Here is a 26,942-nt window from a genome sequence, read left to right as displayed (position 1 = left end):
AGGAAGGGGTCCGTTTTCAGTTTTCTGCATATGGCTAGCCAGTTTTCCCAACACCATTTATTAAATAGGGAGTCCTTTTTCCATTGCCTGTTTTTTTCAGGTTTGTCAAAGAGCAGATGGTTGTAGATGTGTGGCATTGTTTCTGAGGCCTCTTGTCTGTTCCATTGGTCTATATATCTGTTTTGGTACCAGTACCATGCTGTTTTGGTAACTGTAGGTTTGTAGTAGAGTTTGCAGTCAGGTAGCGTGGAGCTTTGTTCTTTTTGCTTGGGATTGTCTTGGCTATATGGGCTCTTTTTGGTGCCATATGAAATTTAAAGTAGTTTTTTCTAATTGTGTGAAGAAAGACAATGGTGGCTTGATGGGGATGGCATTGAATCTATAAATTACTTTGGGCAGTATATTCGTTTTCATGCTGTTGATTCTTCCTATCCATGAGCATCAAATGTTTTTTCATCTGTTTGGGTCCTCTGTTATTTCCTTGAACAGTGGTTTGCAGTTCTTGAAGAGGTCCTTCACATCCCTTGTAAGGTGTATTCCTAGGTAGTTGATTTTCTTTGTAGCAACTAACCTTTTTATGACTTGCACCACTGATAATTAAATGAAGTCTTTGTGTCTTCACACCAGATAACCATGTCCCTGCCTGACCTTTCCTTTTATATGGCAGTAGTAGCAGTTCTATTTTAGTTCCTGCTGAAGTGAAGAAAGTGAAGTTTTGAGGAAAGTAATGGTTTGTGAATTGGGTGATAATGACAGACTTTAGTAATAAGAGTAGTTTGCCACTGTTGGGGAATCCTAGAAAATGAGTATCAACTGTCATGAAGAATTATTCAAACTTAACTGTTTTCATTGATAGGAAGAGAGAATGATCATATCTGCAACCCAAGGACTGAAAGAGCTCATGTCTTGGGCTCCGTATCCACATAGGCTACCTCTGGAATACTAAAATAAATGTACTTCTCAATTGTTACTGGAGAAGAGATGCAGCTTAAACACTACCACTGAGTTGCTACTTTTAGAGTCCCAAACAGTAATGGTCCAGATGTATTATTTCAACTCTAAATGTCACTTTTTATTGTAAAAGGTTAAAGAACTTTACAAAATAATTTTTTATTAAGTTTCTTATATTTATTTTTCTGGCCATTCTCTCTACAGTTTTCTAATTATAAATTAATGATGGGAAATTTGTTACCAAACTGGTTAACAAGATTATTTGTTTATATAGTTTCTACTATACCAGTTTGACCTGAATTATAAAAATTAGGCTGCTATATCTCGAGTATGAAAAGACCCTTTAAAACTCAATTGTGAGCCATAAAACAATATTACAACTCTAAGGTAAACCTACTAAATTTTAGGAAATTGATTTTAAGTAGAGTATAATGTAATCCCTAAATTATTTAAGTCTACTTGGAGAGATATTTTATACTGTAAAACTGCTTATGACAATACTAATGCTTTCACTTGCCTCTATTACAAATGCTGAAAAACTCATATTAAATCCATCTTTCATGCCAACTATAATACAGATACTGTGTCTTAGTTAAAATAACAGGGAAGCTTGTTAGTGCCCAGATAAGATTTCATGCTAACAGTGCTGCCTAAGAATAACTTTATATTTTTATATATTATATATATCTTTAAATATTATATAAAGATTTCCTTCTTCTTTCTGAAAGTTATTTTTTAATTGCCCAACACAGACCAATCCTTAGTGACATTGTATTTGAAATTGTTTAAGAATCTTTTTAGGCTGGACGCGGTGGCTCAAGCCTGTAATCCCAGCACTCTGGGAGGCCGAGACAGGCGGATCACGAGGTCAGGAGATCGAGACCATCCTGGCTAACACGGTGAAACCCCGTCTCTACTAAAAATACAAAAAAAAAAAAAAAAAAACTAGCCGGGCTAGGTGGCGGCGCCTGTAGTCCCAGCTACTCGGGAGGCTGAGGCAGGAGAATGGCGTGAACCCGGGAGGCGGAGCTTGCAGTGAGCTGAGATCTGGCCACTGCACTCCAGCCTGGGTGACAGAGCGAGACTCCATCTCAAAAAAAAAAAAAAAATCTTTTTATATTTTGAGTAACTTATCATGATTAATAAAAGTTTGAACATTTGCCTCTAATTTCTTAAGAATGAAATTGCTGTAGTCTCTTTCACTGTTTACTTTTTTCTTGCTCAGTAAGGCAATTTAATTGCTTTCAAGTAATTTCAAGGTCGTGCTTAGTTATTGGTCTTGTGCATGTTCTATGGAAGATTTTCTATAATGAATATGCCAGATAACCCAAGTCTACACAACTGATCTATATTTATGTTCCTACTGAGTCATGGTAGGCCTCCTTCCCCACACTTGCCTGCCCATGAAATCAAAATACATAATTATATATTACACATATTATATAGCAATTATATATATCACATAATTATCTTTATATATCATTAATTATATTTTAATTATATAAAAATATCAGTTGATATACTTTGCTTTAGTAAATATCATTTAGTTACCAAGTTGTAATTTATAATTGGTTTTCTGAATGTTAACCTATGATTTATATAATATGTAAATATATTGATATATTATATTATACTATATCAATATAATTACATATTCTATATTTACATATTATATGTTATAATATATAATATTTGTTTTTTATAATATAATATATAATATATAATTATATATTACATTTGTATAATATATAAATATATGATATGTAAATAATATGTAAATATTTTATATACATATAAATATATAATATGTAAATATATTTACATATTATATTATACATATGTAATATATATTTATATATAAATATAAATATATTTTATATAAATCTTTTAATATAAATCTTAAGATATATGTATGGGTAATTATGATTTTACAAACTTTTGCAGGGTTCTGTATATTCATCTGCATAAACTTTTGATTGTATGCATTTTTATATGGGGCACTGACTTATTTTTCTTCCAATAAATGTAAATTTCTGTCCATAAGAGGATTTATCTTTGATTTCATTTTGGTGATACTTTAAATCATAGGTTAACTTTTAGAAAACCAATTACAAATTACAACTTGGTAACTAAATGATATTTAGTTACTCAAAGCATATCAATTGATATTTTTAGGTTATATGTAAGCATATACTTATATATATATATATACACATACACAAACACACACACACACACACACAAGATAGGATCCAGATTGATGACCTAATAAAGTAACACGTTAGTTAAAGATGAAGTGAATTTATAAACATACCATTATATATAACTTTCTAGATGGAACAGACAAATATCACTTGTGATGAAATACATGAAATTTAGTTCACCACATGCACTGTTGTCATCATTTGCTTTTTATGAGATGATTCAGCTATTGTATCAAATGTTTGCAAGGGTGAATTCAGATTTTTGGTAGGAAAAGGTAAAAGACAAATTTCTATCTTCCGAAAGGAGTTGTGAATTGTTCCTATGCTCAGATTTTACATTAACGAGAAACCTTAACTGTTTCTCAAAAGAAGAAAGGCATTTCCAGCAATGTTACATATAGCATATTTTTGTTCTTCTGAAAACTTGTGTTTCATTTTCTTTCAGGAAAAAGAAAGAACAGGTTCCTAGACCAATTTTTCAGACTCTTCTATAGATTACTTGAGCAGATATGAAATCAATAAGACTTTAGGTAAACAGTATGATACTTATTTTTTTAAAGTCACTGATACATTGAGTCTCAAAATATGTTGCACATTAACTGAAGATATGTTTGTAGAATTCATAGCACTTATTATATCTTGATTATACTGAAACGTTTTTAACTTTGACAATTACAAATCCATCTTGCAGTTTCTCCAAATTCATTTTCTTTTAATTAGCTATGATTTGACATCATAGTCCATTATACACTTACTTGACTAAGTCTGTGCTATCAATTTGTCTACCACCACCACTTCCTATCAGTAAATAATTGAAAGGCTTTATTCTTATAAAGCACAATTATGTTAGCTTGATCAGTAGACTTCAACTATATCTGCTCATGTGTCCCCTAAAATAATTGAGAAAAACGGTATAAAATCAATAACTTTTGAATTCGATACATTCAAGCAATGGTGTCATTATATATGTGGTTCATCTTCCTGACACATGAGCAGTGTTTCTCTTAGACCTCAGTGCCAGAATAGTATAATTTCAGAGCAACAATACTATTTTCTTGGAATATAAATGGGAAGCTCACAACTATTCATATTTCTCTCTTTGTCAAAAAAAAAGCTATGAGGTTTAACACAATTATGAAAGCCAGAATACAAATGTATTTTTGTAGCAATTCCTGACTTTATGTTACTGTGTCTCACTTTCCAATAATGCTTTTTTTAAATAATAGAATTTGTTATGTGTTTCCGCAAATTGCATGATACCCTTTGTGAATGAAGTAGATACTAATTAAATATTTCTAAATAGACCGCTATAATACAGTGGGAAAATTTTACCATAACTGAAAATGTGTTAATAAAGAAGTGGCTACAGGCTGTGTCTCATACACTGTAATTCTTTTCAGTAGCCTTGAATTTCTAATTGATTTTGGAAAACTAAGGCCTTCATTTCTTCTGCTACATTCCAATGTTCTTTTCTCTTGTTTTATCTTTAGCATTAATCGATATGAAGAAAAAATCTATCCTGTACTTTAACTAGATTCAGATGCGATTTCCTTTTGTTCATTAATCCTACTCTAACTCTCCATATTCTGTATTTTAAAAAATATTCGTACATGCTTTCTAGAAAAGTGCTATATATCCAGCTAATCGTTTCTATGTACAGTTGAAAAGTAGAGGTAACAGTGCTTATTTACTTATTTATGTAGAGACGGAGTTTCGCTCTTGTTGCGCAGGCTGGAGTGCAATGGCGCGATCTTGGCTCACTGCAGCCTCCGCCTCCCAGGTTCAAGTGAGTCTCCCACTTCAGCCTCCCAAGTAGTTGGGATTACAGATGCCCGCCACCATACCGAGCTAATTTTTTGTATTTTTGGTAGAGATGGGGTTTCCCCATGTTGGCCAGGCTGGTCTCGAACTCCTGACCTCAGGCAATTCACCCACCTTGGCCTCCCAAAATGCTGGGATTACAGGTGTAAACCACGGCATCCAGTCAGTGCTTATTTTAAAAGGAAACATCAGGACCATTTTGAAAAACATGTTTGCACTAAAGTATCAGGGCTATGTTTTTGTTCTTGATACCAGTTGCCAGCTGATTGCATTATTGTGTTTAAAATTGTCCTGGGGCATCCAAATCTCACCATTATTGCAGCTCCCATAATTCCCAAGTGTTGTGGGAGGGACCCAGCGGGAGATAACTGAATCATGGGGGGGATGGTAGTGAATAAGCCTCATGAGATCTGATCGTTTTATAAGGCATTTCCCCTTTCACCTGGCTCTCATTCTCTCTTTGCTTGCTGCCATGCAAGACATGACTTTGCTCCTCCCTTGCCTTCTGCCACGATTGTGAAGCCTCCCCAGCCATGTGAAACTGTGAGTTAATTAAACCTCTTTCCTTTATAAATTACCCAGAAAAAAAAAAAAAATTGTCCTGGGGCATCAATTTATCCAGAGTCTGATCTAATTAATTTTAGGCTCCTTTGCAGATAGTTTTAGGGACCAATCACTTCTGAGATTTTTTGTGAACACAGGAGGGCTCATCTTGACTTTCTCTTCACCTGATTCTCTATGGTGAATGAATAACTGGCCTACAGTTTAGCTTGATACTCTCATGGAGCTACTATCCTATCTTAATCTCACTTCCAAAATCGCTATTATTATTCAGAGTGCCTTCAAGTTTAACCTTCCCCAGACTTTGTTCCAAACAAATGAGTTCCTTTGAAGAGAGCTTTGGAGCTCTGTTCTTATGGCCTGCCTAGTCCACTGGCAAAATGCCTGTGTCTCCCTGCTCTGTAGTTGACTTCTGGACAGTGGTCTACTTCTCTCAGAGTGATATTCTGGCTTTACAAGCAGGGTACTGGGTGCAGTCATAGCATCTCGTCTTCCTTTTATAGCTTGAAACTTTCCTCTTATAGCATGAAACTTTTGCCCTGTGAGTGAGTAGAGGCAGGGTGATCAGGGCCTGCCCATTCGTTTTCTTGGCTTGCCATACCTGGAGTAGAGCTTTCACCATAGAAGTGAGGGTCAGACAAAGGAAAAAAGCCTAGACCTCTCAGCCGTTGTTGCCTGGAAAAGATTCTGAAACAGAGATTTGGGAACGGGGGCTGGGAAGCACTGGTGCTCTGCCCTTGAAGAGGAGATACCACCCTTCTTGACTAGGAATGGATGGATAGGGAGCCCTATGTTCTTGGCTGCACCCATCTGGAGTGGAGCTTCTCTCATGCTCAGCTGTGGGTGAGCTGTGGGTGTTTGTGGCTCAAATTCCACAGACTCTTGCTGCTCTTACTAAGATTTAGCAGAATTTCTAAAATAAATGTTTCTTCCTTTACTGTCTGCTCTTAGGACAATTTCCAAAGTGCTTTTTTTTTTTTTTTTAAGTATGACCTTCACCACTTATGGTTGTTTTGCTGTGGAGAAGGTCCACAGATTCTAGATTCTGCCATCATTCTAGAAACCATCTCTTTGCTGCCTACATTATGAAGATCATTTATTGTATCTTGTTTAAATGAATACATACATTTATGTGTCAATAACTGGGCCAGTTACTAAGAGGAGAAAGATGATTTTGTCATGAATGTTCCTTGCAAGAAGCACAAATTGAAACTGGAAAAGTGTAAACAATATTATCACTTGTGTAACATACAAAATGATGTGAGTACACAGTATCATTGTGAAAGATAACTATGAATAACAAGATAAACACTGGGTGGTAACTGACTCTGTGTATTTTACTACTAGGGCTATATTTGAAGTCTAGCGCTCAGATATTTGATGAAGGCTCTTCCAATATTCTTTTTGAGAAGATCTCCATTTGGGAGTGGAGACAATGCAGTATAAGCTGGATGATGTTAGGTTATGAAATTTTATTTTTAATATGTATAAATTTATGTAATTTTATAGCTATATAAGGAAATTTGATTTATATTTAATTTTTAATGTTCTATTCTTATTACTGACTTGAATGAAGGCAAAGGGCATGTTTATTACGTACGTGTAAAACATGGTCCATTTAGAAAGGATATTGATTATAATGGCTAAAAACTCAAGACTCAAAATAATTTTCACAAGATAAAGAAAATAACCTTACCAATATAAATAATTTATATTAACCATTATAAAATATACTAAATTAAAAGGATGAGTTATTATCTTTTATTATTTTTATAGCATACATCATACTTTCTGAATATATTTCATTCTTAAATGTATGCCTTTGATAGTTCTCAATACTAGAAATGAAGGTATTTATCAAATTGTGTATGTCATTTTAAATGTCTTCTGTAATAGGGGATTATTGTATTAAATTGCTTATTTAATTCATTTATAAAAATGTTAGTAAACTACTTATTCAGAATTAGTCATTTCTGTTAGAAGATAACATATAATAGTTAAACTGAAAGGCCTTTTATTTTTTCCACTATACTGAGGTAATTTAACTATTCATTGAGATAAGAGATATTAACTAACGACTTTGATGAAATGAACCCAATGACTAGTTAAGGTAGGCTCTATAGTCAAAAACTAAATAGAGCATTTAAATTACAGAACTGCTTTAAACTAATCAGATATTTTATTGTACCCTGAGAGTTTATTATAAAAATTTAGATAGGCAAAAGCCCCGTCTGGCAACCCTGTTACTTCAAGCTAAGTACAGAGAATCTTGCTGCCAGCAAAGGCATTTCATGCTTCATGTCTGGGAAAAAAAAAAAAAAAAAAAAAAAAAGCTATAATTTAGTTGTGTATGCTTGTTCAGACGATTTCAAGTTGATGCTTTTGATAATACAAGTTCTAGCTTCTCAAACCTATGAGTCCTCTTGTGAAAAATTATGAAAATCCCAGCCAAGTTAACTGTAGTTATTTGATAGATCTCATGTATATTGATAGGAATTACTGTACATTGCTTTCTTTAAAGCTAATGTTATTTTAAAATAAGAACTATTTAAAATCATTAAGAAGAAAATCTGAGGCAAATGTTTGACACTTTGTATGCATTAAATGGCTCTGTCATTTTTGAAGGTATTTTGCTAGACTAAATGAGATATGCAAAATGCCTGTTATAATATGGATCTTTTGGAATTTAAAAGCAGCTACCCAATTTGAAATGTGTACTCCATGTAGGATATAGCTCCTTTAATGCTGAAAATATCTTCCCCAATTAACTTAATTAACTGGAAATTGTCACTGTTGGCACCGCACTGGCATAGCCAAATACTTAAAAATGTGCAATTATTCTTGCTAGAATAAGAAGTGGCTTTAAGTGTACCCAGGAATGTACTTAGGGGCTAGTTAACAGTATCAAGCCTAAGAGAAATTTACATTTGCAGAGAAACATTTACACCATCATCAACATGAACAGTGGTGACCGATGTGAGATCAGGTGAAGGAGCACGCTATTTACAATAGGAAAAATATATTGAGTGTTCTTGTGAAGTTAAGAGGCATGAAGTATGACTACAGGGAATATTGTGGGGTGAAGGCAGCTGAAGGTAATTCTTTGCTTTAAAGGATTTCATACAGAGAAAAATGACTCTAGATTCTGTGCCATGCCCAAGGAAGAAGCTGGATTGCATCCCAGTGCTTGTTCAAAAAATAAATGTAAAACGCACAACATGTCTACTTTTAAAGCACTAAGTAGAAAAAGAATTAAAATATAAATTTAAGTACTTAGAGTGAAATACTCAAGATTCCATGTACCATTAAATGAAAATAATGTAGCCCTACTTATGTCTCAATAGAATCTCAATTGTAGGAGAAATAAAATAATTTGAGTAAAGAAAATGAGATGGGAAATACGTAGTAAATGGTGAATATTCGTTTTAAACTGTATCTTTTTATAAATTATTTAATTATAGGGGAGTCTCTTTTACTTTCTTCTTCTATGATTATTTTTTGTAATATCTGTAACGGAAATGCCAATGATTGCTAAGTGTTTAAAGAAATTCAAACATATGATTAATGTTTGGAGTAAAGAGTAATTAATGCCCATAAGTATTTTTTTCAATTTTCAATTTGAGCTAAGTACAGTTCAACAGTATTCATGTAGCATCTCTAATGTACCTGCACTACACTCTACCTTCACAAAAATGAATCGAGCATAGTTGTGATGTGTGTTTGGTGAGTGCCCAGCACGCTGTGACACCACAAAGCAGGAAAACAGTTTAAACTGAGAGTTTAGGGGAAACTTCCTGCAACAGTTGCCACATTAAAGATAAAAAAGCTAAACAAAAAATAATAAGTTAAACTATTAACTAAGTGACCCAAAATGTTTAAAGCATTTTGCCACACCTTATTTCTTTTTTTTTTTCCACTGGACTCTTATGGGAATCCCAGATGCTTCACAGGATAGTTGTTTTTCTCATTTTGCAAATGAGAGAATTGGTAGTAATGCAGTGAACACTCTTGTCTAATGTTCATATAATTCAGTGTACAACTAGTATATTAAAGAACATAACTCAAAACCAGGTTTGAATATACTTGCTCTAAGTATATTCTCCCTCCTCCCCATCCCCCATCAATCTGCTTGTTAAACTCGATAAAAGCTGTCATGTAATAGGCAGTTGCCTACTGACTTCTCATACAAGTAAGATCTTTTGGTATGATGGTTTTGGTTCCTGTTTCTATCTGTGGAGACTGTCATTGTTTAGAGTTTTGCATTTAATTTTCACAAGATATTGCATAGTTGTCTCAGAGTTTATAAATATAAAGTACTTTTAAAACATGGTTTATGCAGATAAGTTGTTATCACTGTTTTTCCCAGGCCTGTTTCTTATGTTTAATGCTTAGTGTAGTTGAGCAGCCCATTAAAGCCAACTGGACAAGGTCCTATGAAACTAGGCCACCAGGCAGTTTCCAGGGTAGCAAAGTGTAGTTCCTGTCCAATGAGTAAAGCAATAGGTGCAGATCATGAAAGGAAATATTTGGGTCATGTCCTGTTCACCTCTCAGGTTGCTTGCTCAGCTGTAAGCTTTGGTGCAATGCTATACAGATTCAACATATATTCTCATCTATCCTTTATTACTCCAAACTCTTATAGTTACTAAGGCAGTCATTTTATAACACAATAGGATATAAAATAAATAAAAATTATTTGCCAGAAGTAATCCTTGCCTTAAATTGGACAATTCAGATGAATTCTAAATACATATTTTGGTGAGAAAAAAGTATTTGTCCAAATAAAAATTAAGATTTACCATTTAATTGATGTATATTCAATATTCTAATTAATCATCCTTCTCTTTTCCTATTTTTGTCTCCTTCCAAACAAATTTTTATATTTAATTTAGCACTGAGTACTTACACATAATATTTAATTGGCAGACTAACTTTATTTTTGAAGGCAGATATTATTCATTTAACACATTCTCTTTGTTTAAATATCAACTACTCATCTCCCAGTTAGTTATCTTGCTTACCTTCATCTTGAGTATTTCCACTTTCAGATTTCTTAATCTTATGCAACCTACTTCATAAAGTCCTAAATCAGGTATTCAATTAAGGAGAAAACATGAATAAATTAATTTTTGAACATAATATAATGTATATTATTATTCTTGTCACCATATAATGCCTTCTATTGATTAAGTTCCCAATACCTATATTTTTGTATTGAATCCAGGTCCAATTTAAAAAACTGAACTGTTTTTTTAATAGAGAAAATACTTACATATGAAAGATGAATGTCTTCATCAGCTGTACTTGATACATAATTGACTAATGTTAGAAATGTTTTCAAAGGAAGAATTCCTACTGCAAATATCCATGGCTTAATAAATCTGGCATGTGTTGTTCACATACAACCAGTTAAATGGTGTCCTGACACGTAGCTTCTGTGTAATTCCTTCAGGTGTTAGTTCATTGTCCAGATGATTTAATAGCTTTGAGTATCATTCAGTCTCATCCCTACTTTAAAATAACTGGAATTATTCGATCTGCTACTAGATGATGCTATAGGAGATATTTACATAGAATAATTTGTATTACTGTATCACAAATTTGTGTTTAAAAAATGTTTTTTATAGCTGTAGTTCAATGTGATTGGGTGTTTTTTGCAACCCTACACATTTTCACTGGAATGCCCAAGGGATCTGTAGAACAAAGAAAGGTCAAGAACCCCTATTTTAAAATTGCCAATAACAAGCTAATGTTCATACATCACCCCCAATTCATTCTTATTCTTAACTCTTTTTTTATTATGCTTAATGCCTATGGTTTCCCTACAGAAGAGAAAAAGGAAACAATAGTTTTTTTCTTAATATGTGAATAGAATGTACTTCTATATTTATTCAGTCTTCCAAATATACTAGTTATTAAACTTAATAAATAACATGGATTGCTTCTAGGTTAACTGAGAATTGCATAGTTTTATCTGGATGAATTTTAGGGCATTAAATAATTCACACATTATAAAATATACTGGCTTTAATATTTAAATCTTGAATACACTGATTTTGATTTTGTCCTATGTTAAAGATTTCAGTATTGATAATGAACTTCTGTAAGTTCAATATTGTCATTTTTAAAGTGTGCTCATCAGCTCCTGTAAACCACAAAATACGTAGATTAAAGTAATCTCTTGATACCACACCTATAAAATATGATCTTGTCATCTTATTAGCAAAGTGCTAGATAAAATAGCAATTTGAAGTTTCTTTCAACTCTGACAACAGGTATTCTATATAATGCCAATGTATATGTATGTATAACAAGGAAGATATTTATATTTATTCTTAATATATCACTTTTAATATGATACATATTTTTACACAAACAAATTGAATTTGAAGTCTTCCAGTGGAATGTACCTAACACATTCAAATAAAGTAAAATCTCAAGTCCTGGCAAGTGTTTCTTCATCCCAATCACCAACTCTGTTACTGATATTTGGTATTAGATATTAGGTACATATCCACTCCTCTTCGGGCTTCTGGCTCTGGGACATACCCAGCTGGCATAATTGGTAGGGTGGGGAAAAGAGACAAATAGTCTTCCTACAAGCCAGAAGAGGTTCATAAGAGGCATTCCACCTTTCCAACCACCATGACATTGAGATGGCTTACAGGAATCTCATGCTCAGTTAAAAATGACAAAAATATTTCTCAACACTAAAATGATTCTCAAAGCCTTCTCATTTCTTGTATACACAGACTCAGAGACTTGCATGCATAGATAAATTTATCATCTCTTACAGAATCTTCTCAACTGATGTTCTTGCTTTTTTGATTTCTATCATAAACAACAATTTCCCTTGCTATTACTGATTAGTTATAAAATGCCATCCTTTCACCATGTAGTCCAGATACTATTAATAACTTCTTGTTGGCTCCAGGACAAATTCAACATTAGTAGCATAGTTATCAAATCCTTGGTAGTAATGACTATGAGGAGCACCAATAAATAGCACCCTTCTTCCCTGTACAGGTTCTAAAAAATTAAAATATCTGAAAAGGTCTTAATAAAATGTGACTTTTATTAATGATAAAGAGTAAGTTGGAAGATATAGCTTATTAAGAGGGCAAAATTGCCCTGTTAATTGAATCAGAGAATCAGGCAGATTTTAGCCAATATCACATAGGTTTTTTTTGTACTTTGGGAGGGAAAATTCTATATCTAAAATATATCTAAAATATAAAATAAAAGTTCTATATCTAAAATAAACTATTAAGTGAATAAGAAAATAAGTAAGTAAATATTTTAAAGCCTTAAAAGACATAACATCACATTCTGAATTTATTGCCAATTTTAAGAAATCTTTATTTTTATAGAGGATTTGCCATAAATGTATACAATTTTTTCCTTCAAATTAATACAGGCTATTGTTTCAATGAAGTGTTATTGAGTGCTTACTATGTTCAAAGCATTAGCCTAGGTTTTAATGGAGAAACAAAGACCAGGAACGTCTCTGTCCTCACTTAATTCATAATCTAGTGGGTAAGATGAACACATGAATAAAACCCACAATAATACAAAACCTCTAGAATTATGCCAGATATCAGGTTAATGATATGCTACACCAATAGGTGGGAAGAAAAGTTAATTTTCTGTTCAGCAATGGATCCTGCTTAAAAGAAATATGTTAAAATAAATTGTAATTAAGATGAGGACTGTTTCGTATTTATCTTGATAAACCTAGCATAAAGATAATAAACACTGTTTATTAAAACAAAATTGTTAAAACATCTCTCCAGAAATATTTTGCAACTTAAAACTTGAGTAATGATTTAATTATGACACTTCATCCGATAATGTGGTACTCATAATTTTTAGTGAATATACATGATCCAATAACCATTAGACTCTGAAAGCACCTTTGAAACTAGACCTTGGCTCAGAAAAAAAATATATATATAAGGAGTTTAACAAAATGTTTTCTGAAAAATAACTTTTCACTTCTCCTTAAGAAAAATCCATTACTAGAATATGAAAGACAAAACAAATATTTTATTTTACATCGTAAGAAAGAACAATAACCCCAGTAAATTTTTTCATCTCCCTCAGTTTTTTCATTAGCAATTTCTTTACCATATGTAATTTAAAAATAGGAAGGTAACCTAAGGAAAGCAACTAATTTAATCCTGCATTTTTAAAGCTGAGAAATCTGGTGCTCAGAGGGGGTCACAGCTAGTCAGTGGCAGAGTGGAGACGTGACCAAACTCTGGAGTCTCCCTTGAGTACCCTTCCTAGGAGGCAATAGTGCTCTAGGGCTCAGTGTGTTTCTCTGCTTGTCTTTTTTGTCAGCAGCTTTTACTTTGAACCTTAATGTATCTGGAATGTGGTCAAGCATTATTAAATATTTTGAACTGCACTGACATGCCATTACCATATGATGGTGTTACCAGTTGAGTGAGGATTCAGATTTGGCACGTGGTTATGAGGTTAACATCTCTTCAAGATATGACATGTAAACTAAGATATGTTTTGTCCCCTGATTATCTCCCTCCTCCTTCTATTATAAAACCTTTTGAATGGATTACTTTTTTATTCGTACCCTTTTCTCACCTTTTAAATTGACTTTATTCAACTTCTTAGAACTTGTTTAAGCCCTCTTATTTTGTAATTAAAATGGTTTTGTTTACTTATTTTTAGCATTATTTTATATTCAGGGGTCCATGTGCATGTTCATTACATGGATCTATTATTTAATGGTGAGATTTGAGCTTCTAGTGTACCCATCTACAATAGTGAGCATTGTACCCAATAGGTAATTTTTCAACCCTTATTCTCCTTCCATGCTCTCCTCCTTTGGACTTTTCAGTACCTATTATTTCTGTCTTTATATCTGTGTGTACCCATTGTTTAGCTTCACTTATAACTGAGATCATGTGGTATTTGATTTTGTGTTTGAGATATTCCATTTAGGATAATGACTTTCATTTCCATTCATGTTGCTGCAAAGGACATGATTTTCTTTTTTATGGCTGTGTAGTGTTCCATGGGATTTCTTCATCTAGTAATCCCTTGAAGGACGGATTGATTCCATGACTTTGGTGTTGTGAGTAGCACTGTGATAAACAAATGAGTGCAGGTGTCATTATTTATACAATGATTTTTTTTTCCTTTGGGTAGATACACAATAGTGGAATTTCTGAGTCAAATGGAAGTTCTCTTTTTAGTTCTTTGAGAAATCTGCATGCTCTTTCCCATAGAGGTTATGCTAATTTACATTCCCACCTACAATGAAAAACGTCCCATTTTCTCTGCATTCATACCCACATCTGTTGTTTTTTGACTTTTTAATAATAGCTGTTCTGACTGGTATAATATGTATTTCATTGTGGTTTTAATTTGCATTTGTCTAACAATTAGTGATGTTGAGCATTTTCTCATGTTTCTTGGCTGCTTACATGTCTTACTTTGAGAAATGTTGGTTTATGTTCTTTGCCTACTTGTTAATGGGATTACTTGTTTTTTCTTGTTGTGTTATTTTAGTTCCTTGTAAATTCTGGATATTACTTTTTAGTCAGAGGCATAATTTGCAAATATTTTCTCCTATTCTGTAGATTGTCAGTTTACTCTGTTGATTATTTCTTTTGCTGTGCAGAAGCATTTTAGTTTACTTAAGTGCCATCTGTCTATTTCTGCTTTTGTTGCTTGTGCTATCAAGATCTTCATCATAAATTATTTACCTAGTCCAACACCCAGAAGAGTTTTTCCTAGGCTTTCTTCTAAGATTTTTAGTTTCAGGTCTTACCATTAAGCCCTTAATCCACCTTGGTTAATTTTTCTATATGGTGAAAAACGGGGGTCAACTTTTATTCTTGTGCATATGGCTAGTGAATTTTCCCAGCACCGGTCAGGCATAGAGGCTCATACCTGTAATACCAGCACTTTGGGAAGCCAAAGCAAGAGGATTGCTTGAGCCCAAAAGTTGAAGACCAGCTTGGGAAACACAGTGAAACCCCCTCTCTGCAAAAAATTTTAAGAAATTAGCCAAGCATGATGGTTCATGCCTGTGGTCCCAGCTACAAGGGGAGGTGAGGCTAGAGAATCACTTGAGCCTGGTGGGTTGAGGCTGCAGTGAGCTATGTTTTCCACTGCACTCCAGCCTGGGTAACACAGTGAGATCTTCAAAAAAATTTCCAGCACTATTAATTGAGAAAGGAGTTTTTGCCCCTTTGTTCATTTTTGTTGACTTCGTTGAAGAGCAGTTGACTATAGTTATGTGGCTTTATTTCTGGGTTCTTTATTCTGTTTTGTTGATCTCTGTGTCACTTTTTGTACCAATACCATGCAGTTTTGGTAACTATAGCCTTGAAGTATAATTTTAACTTAAGGAATGATATGCCTCTAGCTTTTTCTTTTTTCTTACAATTTCTTTGGCTATTTGGGTACTTTTTTTGGTTCCATATGAACTTTAGCATTGTTTTCCCGACTTCTGTGAAAAATGCCATTGGTAACTGGATATGAATTTAATTGGATCTGTAGATTTCTTTGGGCAGTGTGGTCATTTTAATATTGATTCTTGAAATCTTTGGAGATGGGATGTTTATCCATTTGTTTGTATCATCTATGATTTCTTTCAGCAGTAGAGATTATTCTCCTTATAGAGATTATTCACTTCCTTGGTTAAATATATTCCTGGGTATTTTGTTTTGTTTTATTTTATTTTATTTTATTGTAAATGAGATTGAGTTTTGAATTTGGTTGGTAGCTTGAATGTTATTAGTGTACAGAAATGCTGCTGATTTTTGTATGTTGATTTTGTACCCTGAAACTTTACTGTAGTCGTTTATCTAGCCTAGGAGTCTTTTGGAGGAGTCTTTTGGGTTTCTAGGTATAAGTTCATGTCGTAAGTGAAGAGAGATAATTTCACTTGCCGTTTCCGAGTATGAATGCTTTTTATTTCTTCCTCTTACCTGATTGCTCTGGTTAGGACTTCCAGTACTATGTTGAACAGGAGAGGTGAAAGTGGGCCTCTTTGTCTCTTTCCAGTTCTTAAGGGTAAAAGTTTTCAACCTTTCCTCGTTCAGTCTGATATTGGCTGTGGGTTTGTGATACATGGCTGGTAATATTTTGAGATATTTTCTTTCAATGCCTAGTTTGTTGAGGATTTTTAGTTATGAAAGTATGTTGGAGTTCATTAAGTGATTTTTTTATATCTATTAAGGTGGTCGTATGGTTTTTGTTTTTAATTTTATTTATGTGGCGAATCACATTCGTTGATTTATGTATGCTGAACCACCCTTGCATCATGCAGTATAAGCAAATTGATCAGGATGAATTATCTTTTCCATGTGTTGTTAAATTCTGTTTGCTAGTATTTTGGTGAGGATTTTTGCATCTGTTTTTATCAGGGATGTTTTTGTTGTTGTTGTTGTATCCTTCCCTGATTCATCATGGTGATACTGATTTGCAGACTGAGTTAGGAAGGAATGTTTCCTCCTCAAATTTTTGGAATAGTTTCTGTAAGATTGGTACTATTTCTTTTTGGTTGTAATAATTTTATTACAAGTTCAATTATAATGCTCATTATTGGTCTTTTTAAGGTTTCTATTCCTTCTGCATTCTATCTAGGAAGGTTGTATGTTTATAAGAAAGTATCTATTTCTTAAATTTTCTAGTTTGTGCACATGGAAATGTTCATAGTAGTCTTTCATGATGTTTTGCATTTCTGTGCTATCAACTGTACTGTGATTTTTGTCATTTTTGATGGGGCTTATTTGAATTTTGTCTATCTTTAATCTAGCTTGTAGTCCATTAATTTTGCTTATCCTTTCAAAAAATTAACTTTCAATTTCATTGATCTTAGTATCATTTCTTTATTCTCCTTGTTATTTAGTTTTGATCTGATGTTTGTTACTCCTTGTCTTCTTACCTTGGTTTTGGTTTGTTCTTGCTTTCTATTTTCTTGAGGTGTGACATTAAATTATTAATTTGGTATCTTTCTTTTATATGTAGACATTTAATGCTGTAAATTATTAGTATTGCTTTTGCTGTATCCCAGAGGTTTTGATATGTTGTTTCTCTATTTTTACTCATTTCAAAAGATGTTTTGATATCTACCTTAATTTCCTTGTTCACCCAAAAGTAAATCAGGAGCAAGTTGTTTAGGTTGTATGTATTTTTTTTGAATTTTAAGAGTTCTTCTTGCTATTGATTTCTCATTTTAGTCCACCCTGCTTCAGTAAGGTACTTGATATGATTTTGATTTTTAAAAATTTATCGAGACTTACTTTATTGCTACGTATATGGTCAATTTTGAAAACTGTTAAACACATGACAAAAATGTTTATTCTGCAGTTTTGGGGTAGAATGCTTTATAAATGTCCATTAATTAGTTCCTTTTGGTCTAAAGTGCAATTTGAATCCAGAATTTCTTTGTGGATTTTCTATCTCTCTGTGGTAATCTATCTGGATATCCCCCTTCTACAACCACAGCTAGTGCTTTCTTGAAAGCACCACTGCCTGGCTGAAGGTCAACCAACTCAATCCATTACAGCAACTCAGAAAAGAACAACCCTGCTCCAAAGAAGGAGAAAACAACAGCTAATTCAACTTCCTGTAACACCCTGGCTAACCAGAGGTCCTGAGTCTGTCTACATGACAACTTCACTCTAGCATAATTAGCATTCAAGAAAACCAGTGCACTAAACATGAGGACACAAAGGCATAAGAATGATATAATGGACTCTGGAGACTTGGAGAAAAGGGTGGGAGTGGGGTGAGGGATAAAATACTACACATTGGGTGCAGCGTCCACTGCCTGGTGATGGGTACACCAAAATCTCAGAAATCACCACTAAAGAACTTATCCAGACATTGTAACCAAACATCACATGTTCCCCCAAAAACTTAAAATTAAAAAAGACTAAATATTGATTTAACAAAAAAAAATCTAGTGAGATTAATGAAGTGTTGAAATCTCCCCCTAATACTGTCTTGCTGTCTCTCTTCTTAAGTTTAGGAATATTTGCTTTATGAATCTGAGTGCTTGGGTGTAGAGTGCATATGTATCTAAGGTAGTTAAAGTTTGTTGTATTGAATGCTTTATTATTTTATAATATCAGTTTATGATTTTTGTACTGTTGTTGGCTTAAAGTCTGTTTTATCTACTATAATAATAGGTACTCGTGTTTGCTTTGGTTTTCCATTTCTGATTATTGCCTTGTTGATGTTTCTTTTTTATAGTATCTTCCAGGTGTTCTCTGTCTTTCTTGTATTTGATATCTGCATCTCTAGCAAGATCAAGTATTTTTTTCATTATTCCTTCAAATATATTTTTCAAATTTCTTTTTCTTATTATCCCTCAGGAATGCCTATAAATCATAGGTTTGATCACATTACATAATCCTCCAAGGTTTTGTTCATTAAAAATATTTTTTTTCTCTATTTTTGTATGACCGGGTCATTTCAAAAGACTGGTCTTCAAGTTCATAAATTCTTTCTTCTTCTTTTTCTAATCTATTGTGAAAGCTTTGAACTGTATTTTGAAATTCCTATAGTGAATTTTTCACTTACAAAAATTCTGTTTTTTAAATATATCTGTCTCATCCTGTATATCACAAAATTATTTATTGATTATTTTGTGTTGGTTTTCAACTTTTTCTTGGATGTCTTGAGCTTTCTTATAATCCATGTTGTCAATTCTTTTTTTTTTTTTTTTTTTTTTTTGAGATGGAGTCTCGCTCTGTCGCCCAGGCTAGAGTGCAGTGGCCGGATCTCAGCTCACTGCAAGCTCCGCCTCCCAGGTTTACGCCATTCTCCTGCCTCAGCCTCCCGAGTAGCTGGGACTACAGGCGCCCGCCACCTCACCCGGCTAGTTTTTCTTATTTTTTTTTTTTAGTAGAGACGGGGTTTCACCGTGTTAGCCAGGATGGTCTCGATCTCCTGACCTCGTGATCCGCCCGCCTTGGCCTCCCAAAGTGCTGGGATTACAGGCTTGAGCCACCGCGCCTGGCCTTGTCTATTCTTTATCTATCATTTCAGAATTTATATTTTGGTTGGGATCCATTGCTATGCAGCTTGCATCATCCTTGGAGATATTGAAACACTCGGCCTTTTTGTACTGCTGGAGTTCCTTGGACTGACTGTATTTCATCTGAAGAAGCAATCACCTATTTTTGAAATTGGTATTGATTTGATAGGACTTTTAAATTTATTATTCTTTTCTCCCCTGTGGATATCACCGTAGGGTATGTTATAGATGAGCATTTGTCGTTGTTTCTAGGAGCTTTCAGAGAGCCAATGTTCTGTTTGGGTTCCTTGGTTATTATCTTGTGCGGTGGTTTTCTCAAATCTGGTTGTTGTGGCAATGTATTTGGTGTGTGAACCTACTCGCCTGCTGTGGGGATGAGAGTGTGGATGTCTCACAAAGCTTCTTTCATACTCTAGCACGATTCCCTTCTGTCATGAGGTTTTTTTATTTTATGTTCCCATTTAGTCTCCAGTTCAGTTGTTGGCAATAAAGATTAAGAGCTGTCTCACCCTTGGGTAACCCAATGATGAATAAAAGCACCTGCCCGACCCCTGATGGGAGTAGTGTAGGAAGTTCATGGTGAGATGTGCTGGAGTCTGGGTGGCAGAGGAGACTACACCAGCTTGGGAGCAGACAGACACATGATCCACTTCTCTATCATGCTCCTGTATAAGGGCTTGCCATCTTCCATTCACAGAGACACTGTCCTTTATCTTCAGGACACGATGCAACTGAGTTCCATGGGTGGGGGATGGCAGGGAGGGGAACGCATCTGGCAGCACTAAAATGACCAGGGGAAGAACCTCTTCAGGCAGTCCAAAACAGATAGGTTTGCAGCTGGTGTGCCCTCTGATGCGAGGACACTTCTGCTCTGTATAGAGAGGGAGAGGTGAACCTTGCCCTCTGTGTGAGCACAGGCAGTGGACACACTTTTAGTGAATGTGCAGCTATTGTGAATAGCACTGGGAAGATTGTTTTCAAGTGCAGTCATGCCAGCCTCCAGAGGGAAGAAACTTGGCTACATCCATAGCATGGATAGGGGAAGAGGGGGTGACCCTCCTTCACCTCCTTTTCCAGGCAGCCAGTGCTGCCTATCCTCTGGGACAAAACAATGCTCCCCTCTTTCGAAGACCTGGACTGCATCTGTGTTTCCTCTGTGTTAGGTGGTGCTTTGGCAGCTTGCCTTCTCATTTTCCATAGGGGTGGCACATGCCATGCACTAGATCTTTCGGGATCCCACAGCTCTCCAGGACCTACTGGTCCCCGTGTTTGCCAAAGTCAGAGTGTGTTCTAGGGTGTGTTTGTGGGAGATTTAGTGATGCAGTAACACAAAGGCCAAGATTCTCTGTTCAAAGCAGTGGCCCAGAATGGGTACACAACCAGTATGGCACCCACTGCCTCAGTTCAGACTTGTGTAGAGTGTAACCACACGTGTGCAAGCAGGCCATCTGGTGCTCTGCCCCCAAGAAGTTCTCAAACTGCCACAGTGTTGCCCAGACTTGAGAGGGCAGAGGGGTTCTCTGACAATTTGCTACTCAGCAAGCTGTTGCAGGGTGAGGGGGCCAAAGAATCACTTCCACCTACCCTTTTTGAGGCACTCCATGTTCCTTGGGGATCAGTCTCTGCCATATTCTTGCTGCCTTCCTTTTCTGCACCACAGATGCTTCTTGTGGGTGTTCCAACTGGTTTTGGCACTCTGCCCCCAGCTTTCCAGTAGGGCCATGATTCTTCACCTATGATCTTGACATTTTTCTGAGGAGAGTTTGTATCTGGTGTCTGTAGCTAGCGATTTTGAATTCAAAAAACTTTATTTTTGAAAACAGTTATGTACCACATAAGGACATTTCAGTCAAGAATGGTCTGCATATATGACACTGGTCCCATTAGATTATAATACCATAGTTTTTCTGAAACTTTCATTATGATTATATATGTTTGTGTACATAAATACCATTTCTTACAATATCCTACAGTGTTCAGTAAAGTAACATGATTGTAGTAAAGTACAGGCTGGTAGCCTAGTTGTGACAGGTTATACCATACAGCCATGATGTGTAGTAGTCTATCCCATCTAGATTTATGTAAGTACACTCTATGATGTTCCTAGAATGATAAAATTGCCTAATGACACATTTCTCAGAATGCATCCTCATTGTTAAGTGGTGCATGACTCTACTTATAATAAACTTTGACAGGAAAACAGAAGTTTGTTTGGACCACATTAGAGAATCAAGACAGCGCTATCCTTAGAATATTTTGCATTGATAGAAATGTTCTAACACTTGTATTTTCCAATACAGTAGCCACTAGCCCCATGTGAATATTGAGTACTTGAAATATGCAGTGAAGACACTAAATTTTTATTTTATTTCAATTAATTTAAATTAAAATAGTTTGACTAGTACCTACCATAGCAGACAACAACTGGATAGTGTATTTCTGAAAATTAGCTGTGGCACTCTTATATAATTGGTAAGTCAAGGAAGCAAAAAAATGACAAACCGAGAGAAACTAAAGAGACTTCTGTTAGTCTCTGCCACTCACTCAGCTCTCATTTTCCCCTTTCAGTGCTAATTGAATCATTCATTGTATATTTTGGGTAGATGTCCTTTGTCAGATATAGGTTTTGCAGTTATGTCCTCACTGTCAGTGGCCTATCTTTTTATTCTTTTAGCATATGATATTTTTGTAGCGCAAAAGTTTTTAATTGTGATAAAGTGCAACTTACTTCTTATTTCATGGATCATGCTTTGTTGGTATATTCACAAACTCATGACCAAATGAAACATCATAACGCTTTTACCTTATTTTTTGAGAAAATTTTTAGTTTTGCATTTTTATATTTAAGTTTATGATACATTTTGAATTCATTTGGTAAAACATGTCAGATCTTTATCTAGGTTTATTTTCTTTTGCATATGTATGTTCAAGTTCTGTAGCACCATTTGTGAAATGACTATCTTTTTTTCCATTGAATTCATATGACTTCTTTGTAAAAAATCTGTTGAATATATTTACATGAGTATATTTGGCATTCCATATTTCTTTCTTTAACCTATGTGTCTCTTCTGCCTAATACTACAGTGCATTGATTATTAAAGATTTATAGTAACTCTTGAAATCAGGTAGTGTGAGTCTTACATTCTATTTCCTTTAATATTGTGTTCCTTTTTGTGGGCCTTTCCATGTAATCATGTTTAAATTTCTAGAAGTTTTACTATAAATTGACAATTTATAATTATATATATGTATGGAGTACAATGTGATGTTATGCTTCATTAGTTCAATGGGATACATAAGTTAAGCTAGTTAACATGTGGTTTGGAGATCCCTTTCAAACCTCATGTTGAAATTTGATCCCCCAATGTTTTAGGTGAGGACTAATGGAAGGTGTTTTGGTCAAGGATGCAGATCCTTCATGAATAGATTAATATCTTACCTTAGGGAGTGAGTGAGTTCTCACTCTATTAGTTCCCGGGAGAGCTGGTTGTTAAAAAAAAACCTGGCACTTTTCCATCTCTTGATTCTTCTTTTACCATGTGACCTCTGCACATGTCTACTCCCCTTTGCCTTTGACTGCGAGTGGAAGCAGCCTAAGGCATCACCATAAGCTGAGCAGATGCTAACACCATGTATCTTGTGCAGCCTACAGAATCATGAACCTAATAAAACTCTTTTCTTCGTAAATTATTCATCTTTGGGTATTTCTGTATAACAACATAAAATAGATTAAGGCTAATATCTGTTAACTGAAATACATTTGTTGTGTTAAAAAATTGAAATAGCTGGGTGCTGTGGCTCACGCCTGTGATCCCAGCACTATGGGAGGCTGAGGCGGGCACACGCTTGTTGTTCCAGCTACTCGGAAGGCTGAGGCAGGAGAATCGCTTGAACCCAGGAGGTGGAGGTTGCAGTGAGCCGAGATCATGCCACTCCACTCCAGCTCGGCAACAGAGTGAGACTACATCTCAAAAAAAAAAAAAAAAGAAGGAAAGAAATATACTCTCTCATGAGTTTCCAAATATGTAATACTCTATAATTAACCATATTTATCATGAGGTGCAATAGATATTCTTTAAAAACCCACATATTCCTTCTGTTCATCTGAGATTTTCTACCCTTTGACCATCAACTCCAGTTCCCTCCATGCTCCAATGTTTTCTTGTTTTTTTGTTTTTTTTCTGTAAAAACATTCTGTTCTCTGCCTCTATGAGTTTTATTTCTATAGATTCCATATGTTAGAGAGAACATGTAGTAATTGTATATCTATGCCTGGCTTATTTTACTTAGCATAATGTTCTCCGATTTTATGTAGTCAAAAATAACAAAATTTATTTCCTTTTAAGCATGAATATTTTGTCATTGTATATATATACCACATTTCTTTATTCATTTATGTGTTGATGTACACTTGGGTTGATTTCATTACTTGTCTATTGTTAATAGTGCTGCAACATACATGGGGGTGCTGACATTCCTTTGACAAATTCACATCTTTTGGATAAATACTCAGAAGTAGGATTGCTTGATCATTTGTAATTCTATTTTTTTTGTGGAGGAATCTCTGTAAAGTTTTCCATAATAACTGTAATAATTTACATTCCCACCAAGAGCATGTAAGGGTTCCCTTTTCTCCACATCCCTGCAATGCTTGTTATTTTTTAACTTTGGTAGTTGCCAGTTCTGAAACGTGTGAGATAATATCTTATTGTGGTTTTAATTTGCATTTTTCATAATTAGTGATATTGAGCAGTTTTTGTATTTCTGTTTGCTATTTGTATTTCTTTTTTTGTGAGGTGTCAATTCAACTTTCTTGCCCATGTTTAATTTTTTTTGTTTTTGTGCTATTGAATTGTTTCAATTTCTTACATATTTTAGATATTGAATCCTTCTCAGATATATGCCTTGCACAAATTAACAGTGTGATTTTCACACTGTTAATTTTTTTCTATACTGTTCAGTAGCTTTGTAATGTGATGTAATCTTATTTGTCTGTTTTTATTTGGTTGCCTGTGATTTTGGAGTCAAATCCAAGAAAAATAATTGGCCAGCTCTTCCTCATGTAGTTTTTCCCTCATGTTTTGTTTGTTTGTTTGTTTGTTTTTTGTTTTTTTCTTCTTGTAGTTGAACAATTTCTGGTCTTACATTTAAATCTTCTATCCATTTTAGGGTATGAGTTTTGTTGAGTTTTGTATACAGTATGAGGTAAGGATCCAATTTCATTTCTCTGAATGTGGATATTCAACTTTTCCAACACCATTTATTGAAGAAACATTTTCTTTCCATTGAGTATTCTTGGCATGTTTGTTGAAAGGCAATAGATCATACATGTGTGGGTTCATTTCTGGTGTTTTAATTATCATAGTTCTGTGGTATACAGTAGTTTGTAATTAGGTAGTGTAATAAATTCAGCTTTCTTTTTTTAACTCATGATTACCTTGGTTATTTGAGCGTTTTATTGGTTTCCTATGTAATTTAGGAATTGTATTTATATGAAATATGATATTAGAATTTTGATAGAGATTGCATTAAGTGTTTAGATCACTTTGGGTAGTATGTGCATTTTAATAATATTAACTCTTCCAATTCCTGAACATCAAATATGTTTTCATATATTTGTGTCATCAATATCTTTCATCAAAGTATTTTAAGTTTCAGTATACTGATTTTTTATCTCCTTAATTGTTTCTTGATTTCTTTTTTAGGTAGTTTGTTCTTAGTGTCTAGAAATGCTACTGATTTTTGCCTGTTGAATTTGTATCCTGTAACTTTACAGTATTCACATACTATTTCTAACAATGTTTTTGGTGGTCATTTCCTATGCATAAGATCATGTCATCAGCAAACATCAACAATTTTACTTCTTCCTTTTCTATCCAGATAACTTATTTTTCTCTTATTTTATTGCTCTGGCAAGGGTTTAGAGTATTTTATTTAATAGAAATGGTAATAGTGATTATTATTGTCTTGTTCCAGATCTTAGAGGAAGGATTTCAATTATTCATCATTGAATATAAATGTTAGCTGTCAGCTTCTTATATATGGGCTTCATTGTTGTGTTGAAATGCATTTCTTCTATACCTAATTTAGTGAGGTTTTGGTGATGAAAGCTTGTTGAATTTTGTCAAATGCTTTTTCTACATTTAATTAAATAATCATATGTTTTTTGTTCTTTATTCTGTTCATTTGATATAACATATCTGTTGATTTGTGTGAGCTGAACCATCTTTGCATCCCATGGATAAATTTCACATAATCTTGGTGGATGATCCTTTTAGTGTGTTGTTGATTTGATTTACATTTATTTTGATGACATTTTTGCATCTATATTCTTCAAATACATTAGCCTGTAATTTGTGCACATGTGTGTCTATTTTGTCCTTGTTCTGGCTTTGGTAACAGACAATTCTTGCCTCTTAAAAAGAGTTTGGATGTATTACTTTCTTTTCAATTTTTTTGGAAGAATTTGAGAAAGATTGATATTATTTCTTCTTTAAATGTTTGGTAGAATTCAGCAGTGAAGGCATCAGGTCCTGGAGTTTTCTTTGATGGATGAACTGATTCAATCTCATTTGTTATTGATATGTTTGTATTTTGTATGTCTTCATGATTTTGTCTTTTTGTTGTTGTTGTTGTTTTAGTTTTTATTTCCAAAGGACTGGGGAAGCAGATGTGGATTAGTGAGGGTTCTCTAGAGGGACAGAAGTAATAGGAGATATGTATCTATATATCTATGTATCTATATCTATATCTATATCTGTATCTATAGAGAGAGGGAGGAGTTTCTTAAGTATTAACTCACGTGGTCACAAGGTCCCACAATAGGCTGTCTGCAAGCTGAGGAAGGAGAGCCAGTCTGAGTCTCAAAACTGAAGAACTAGGAGTCTGATGTTCAAGGGCAGAAAGCATCCAGCACAGGAGAAAGATGTAGGCTGGGAGGCTAAGCCAGTCTAGTCTTTCCACATTTTTCTGCCAGTTTTATATTTTAGCTGGCAGCTAATCATATGGTGCTCACCCTGATTAAGGATGGGTCTGCCTTGGACCAGCCCACTGACTCAAATGTTAATCTCCTTTGGCAACACCCTTATAGACACACCCAGGATCAATACTTTGCATCCTTCAATCCAATCAAGTAGACACTCAGTATTAACCATCACAAGTCTACCCCTTTTCAAGGTGAATTCATACACGTCTCCTGAGGTTATACATAATCTTCAAATAAAGAAAATAGTAAGGTCATAATTACTCCTAACATACTACCTTGTACAACCAGAAATGCATCAATCCTGAACCCAAATACTATTACAGAAAGTTAGCAATACTTAAATGCCAATATGAAGTCAATAAATCTTATATCACATGATAAAGGAGAAAGAACATAAAAT

At 34.3% G+C, this 26,942-nt stretch overlaps 1 protein-coding gene across 1 annotated transcript in view; it reads left to right on the top strand.

Annotated features, from left to right (window-relative positions):
* Positions 1-26,942, top strand: part of GALNT13 (polypeptide N-acetylgalactosaminyltransferase 13) — a 605,545-nt gene that overhangs the window by 221,126 nt on the left and 357,477 nt on the right. The gene's annotated exons all lie outside the window — the stretch shown is intronic.

The sequence above is a fragment of the Rhinopithecus roxellana genome, chromosome 14, assembly GCF_007565055.1.
Source record: "Rhinopithecus roxellana isolate Shanxi Qingling chromosome 14, ASM756505v1, whole genome shotgun sequence".
NCBI classification, from domain to species: Eukaryota; Metazoa; Chordata; class Mammalia; order Primates; family Cercopithecidae; genus Rhinopithecus; species Rhinopithecus roxellana.
This window is presented reverse-complemented; position numbering and strand designations above follow the sequence as displayed.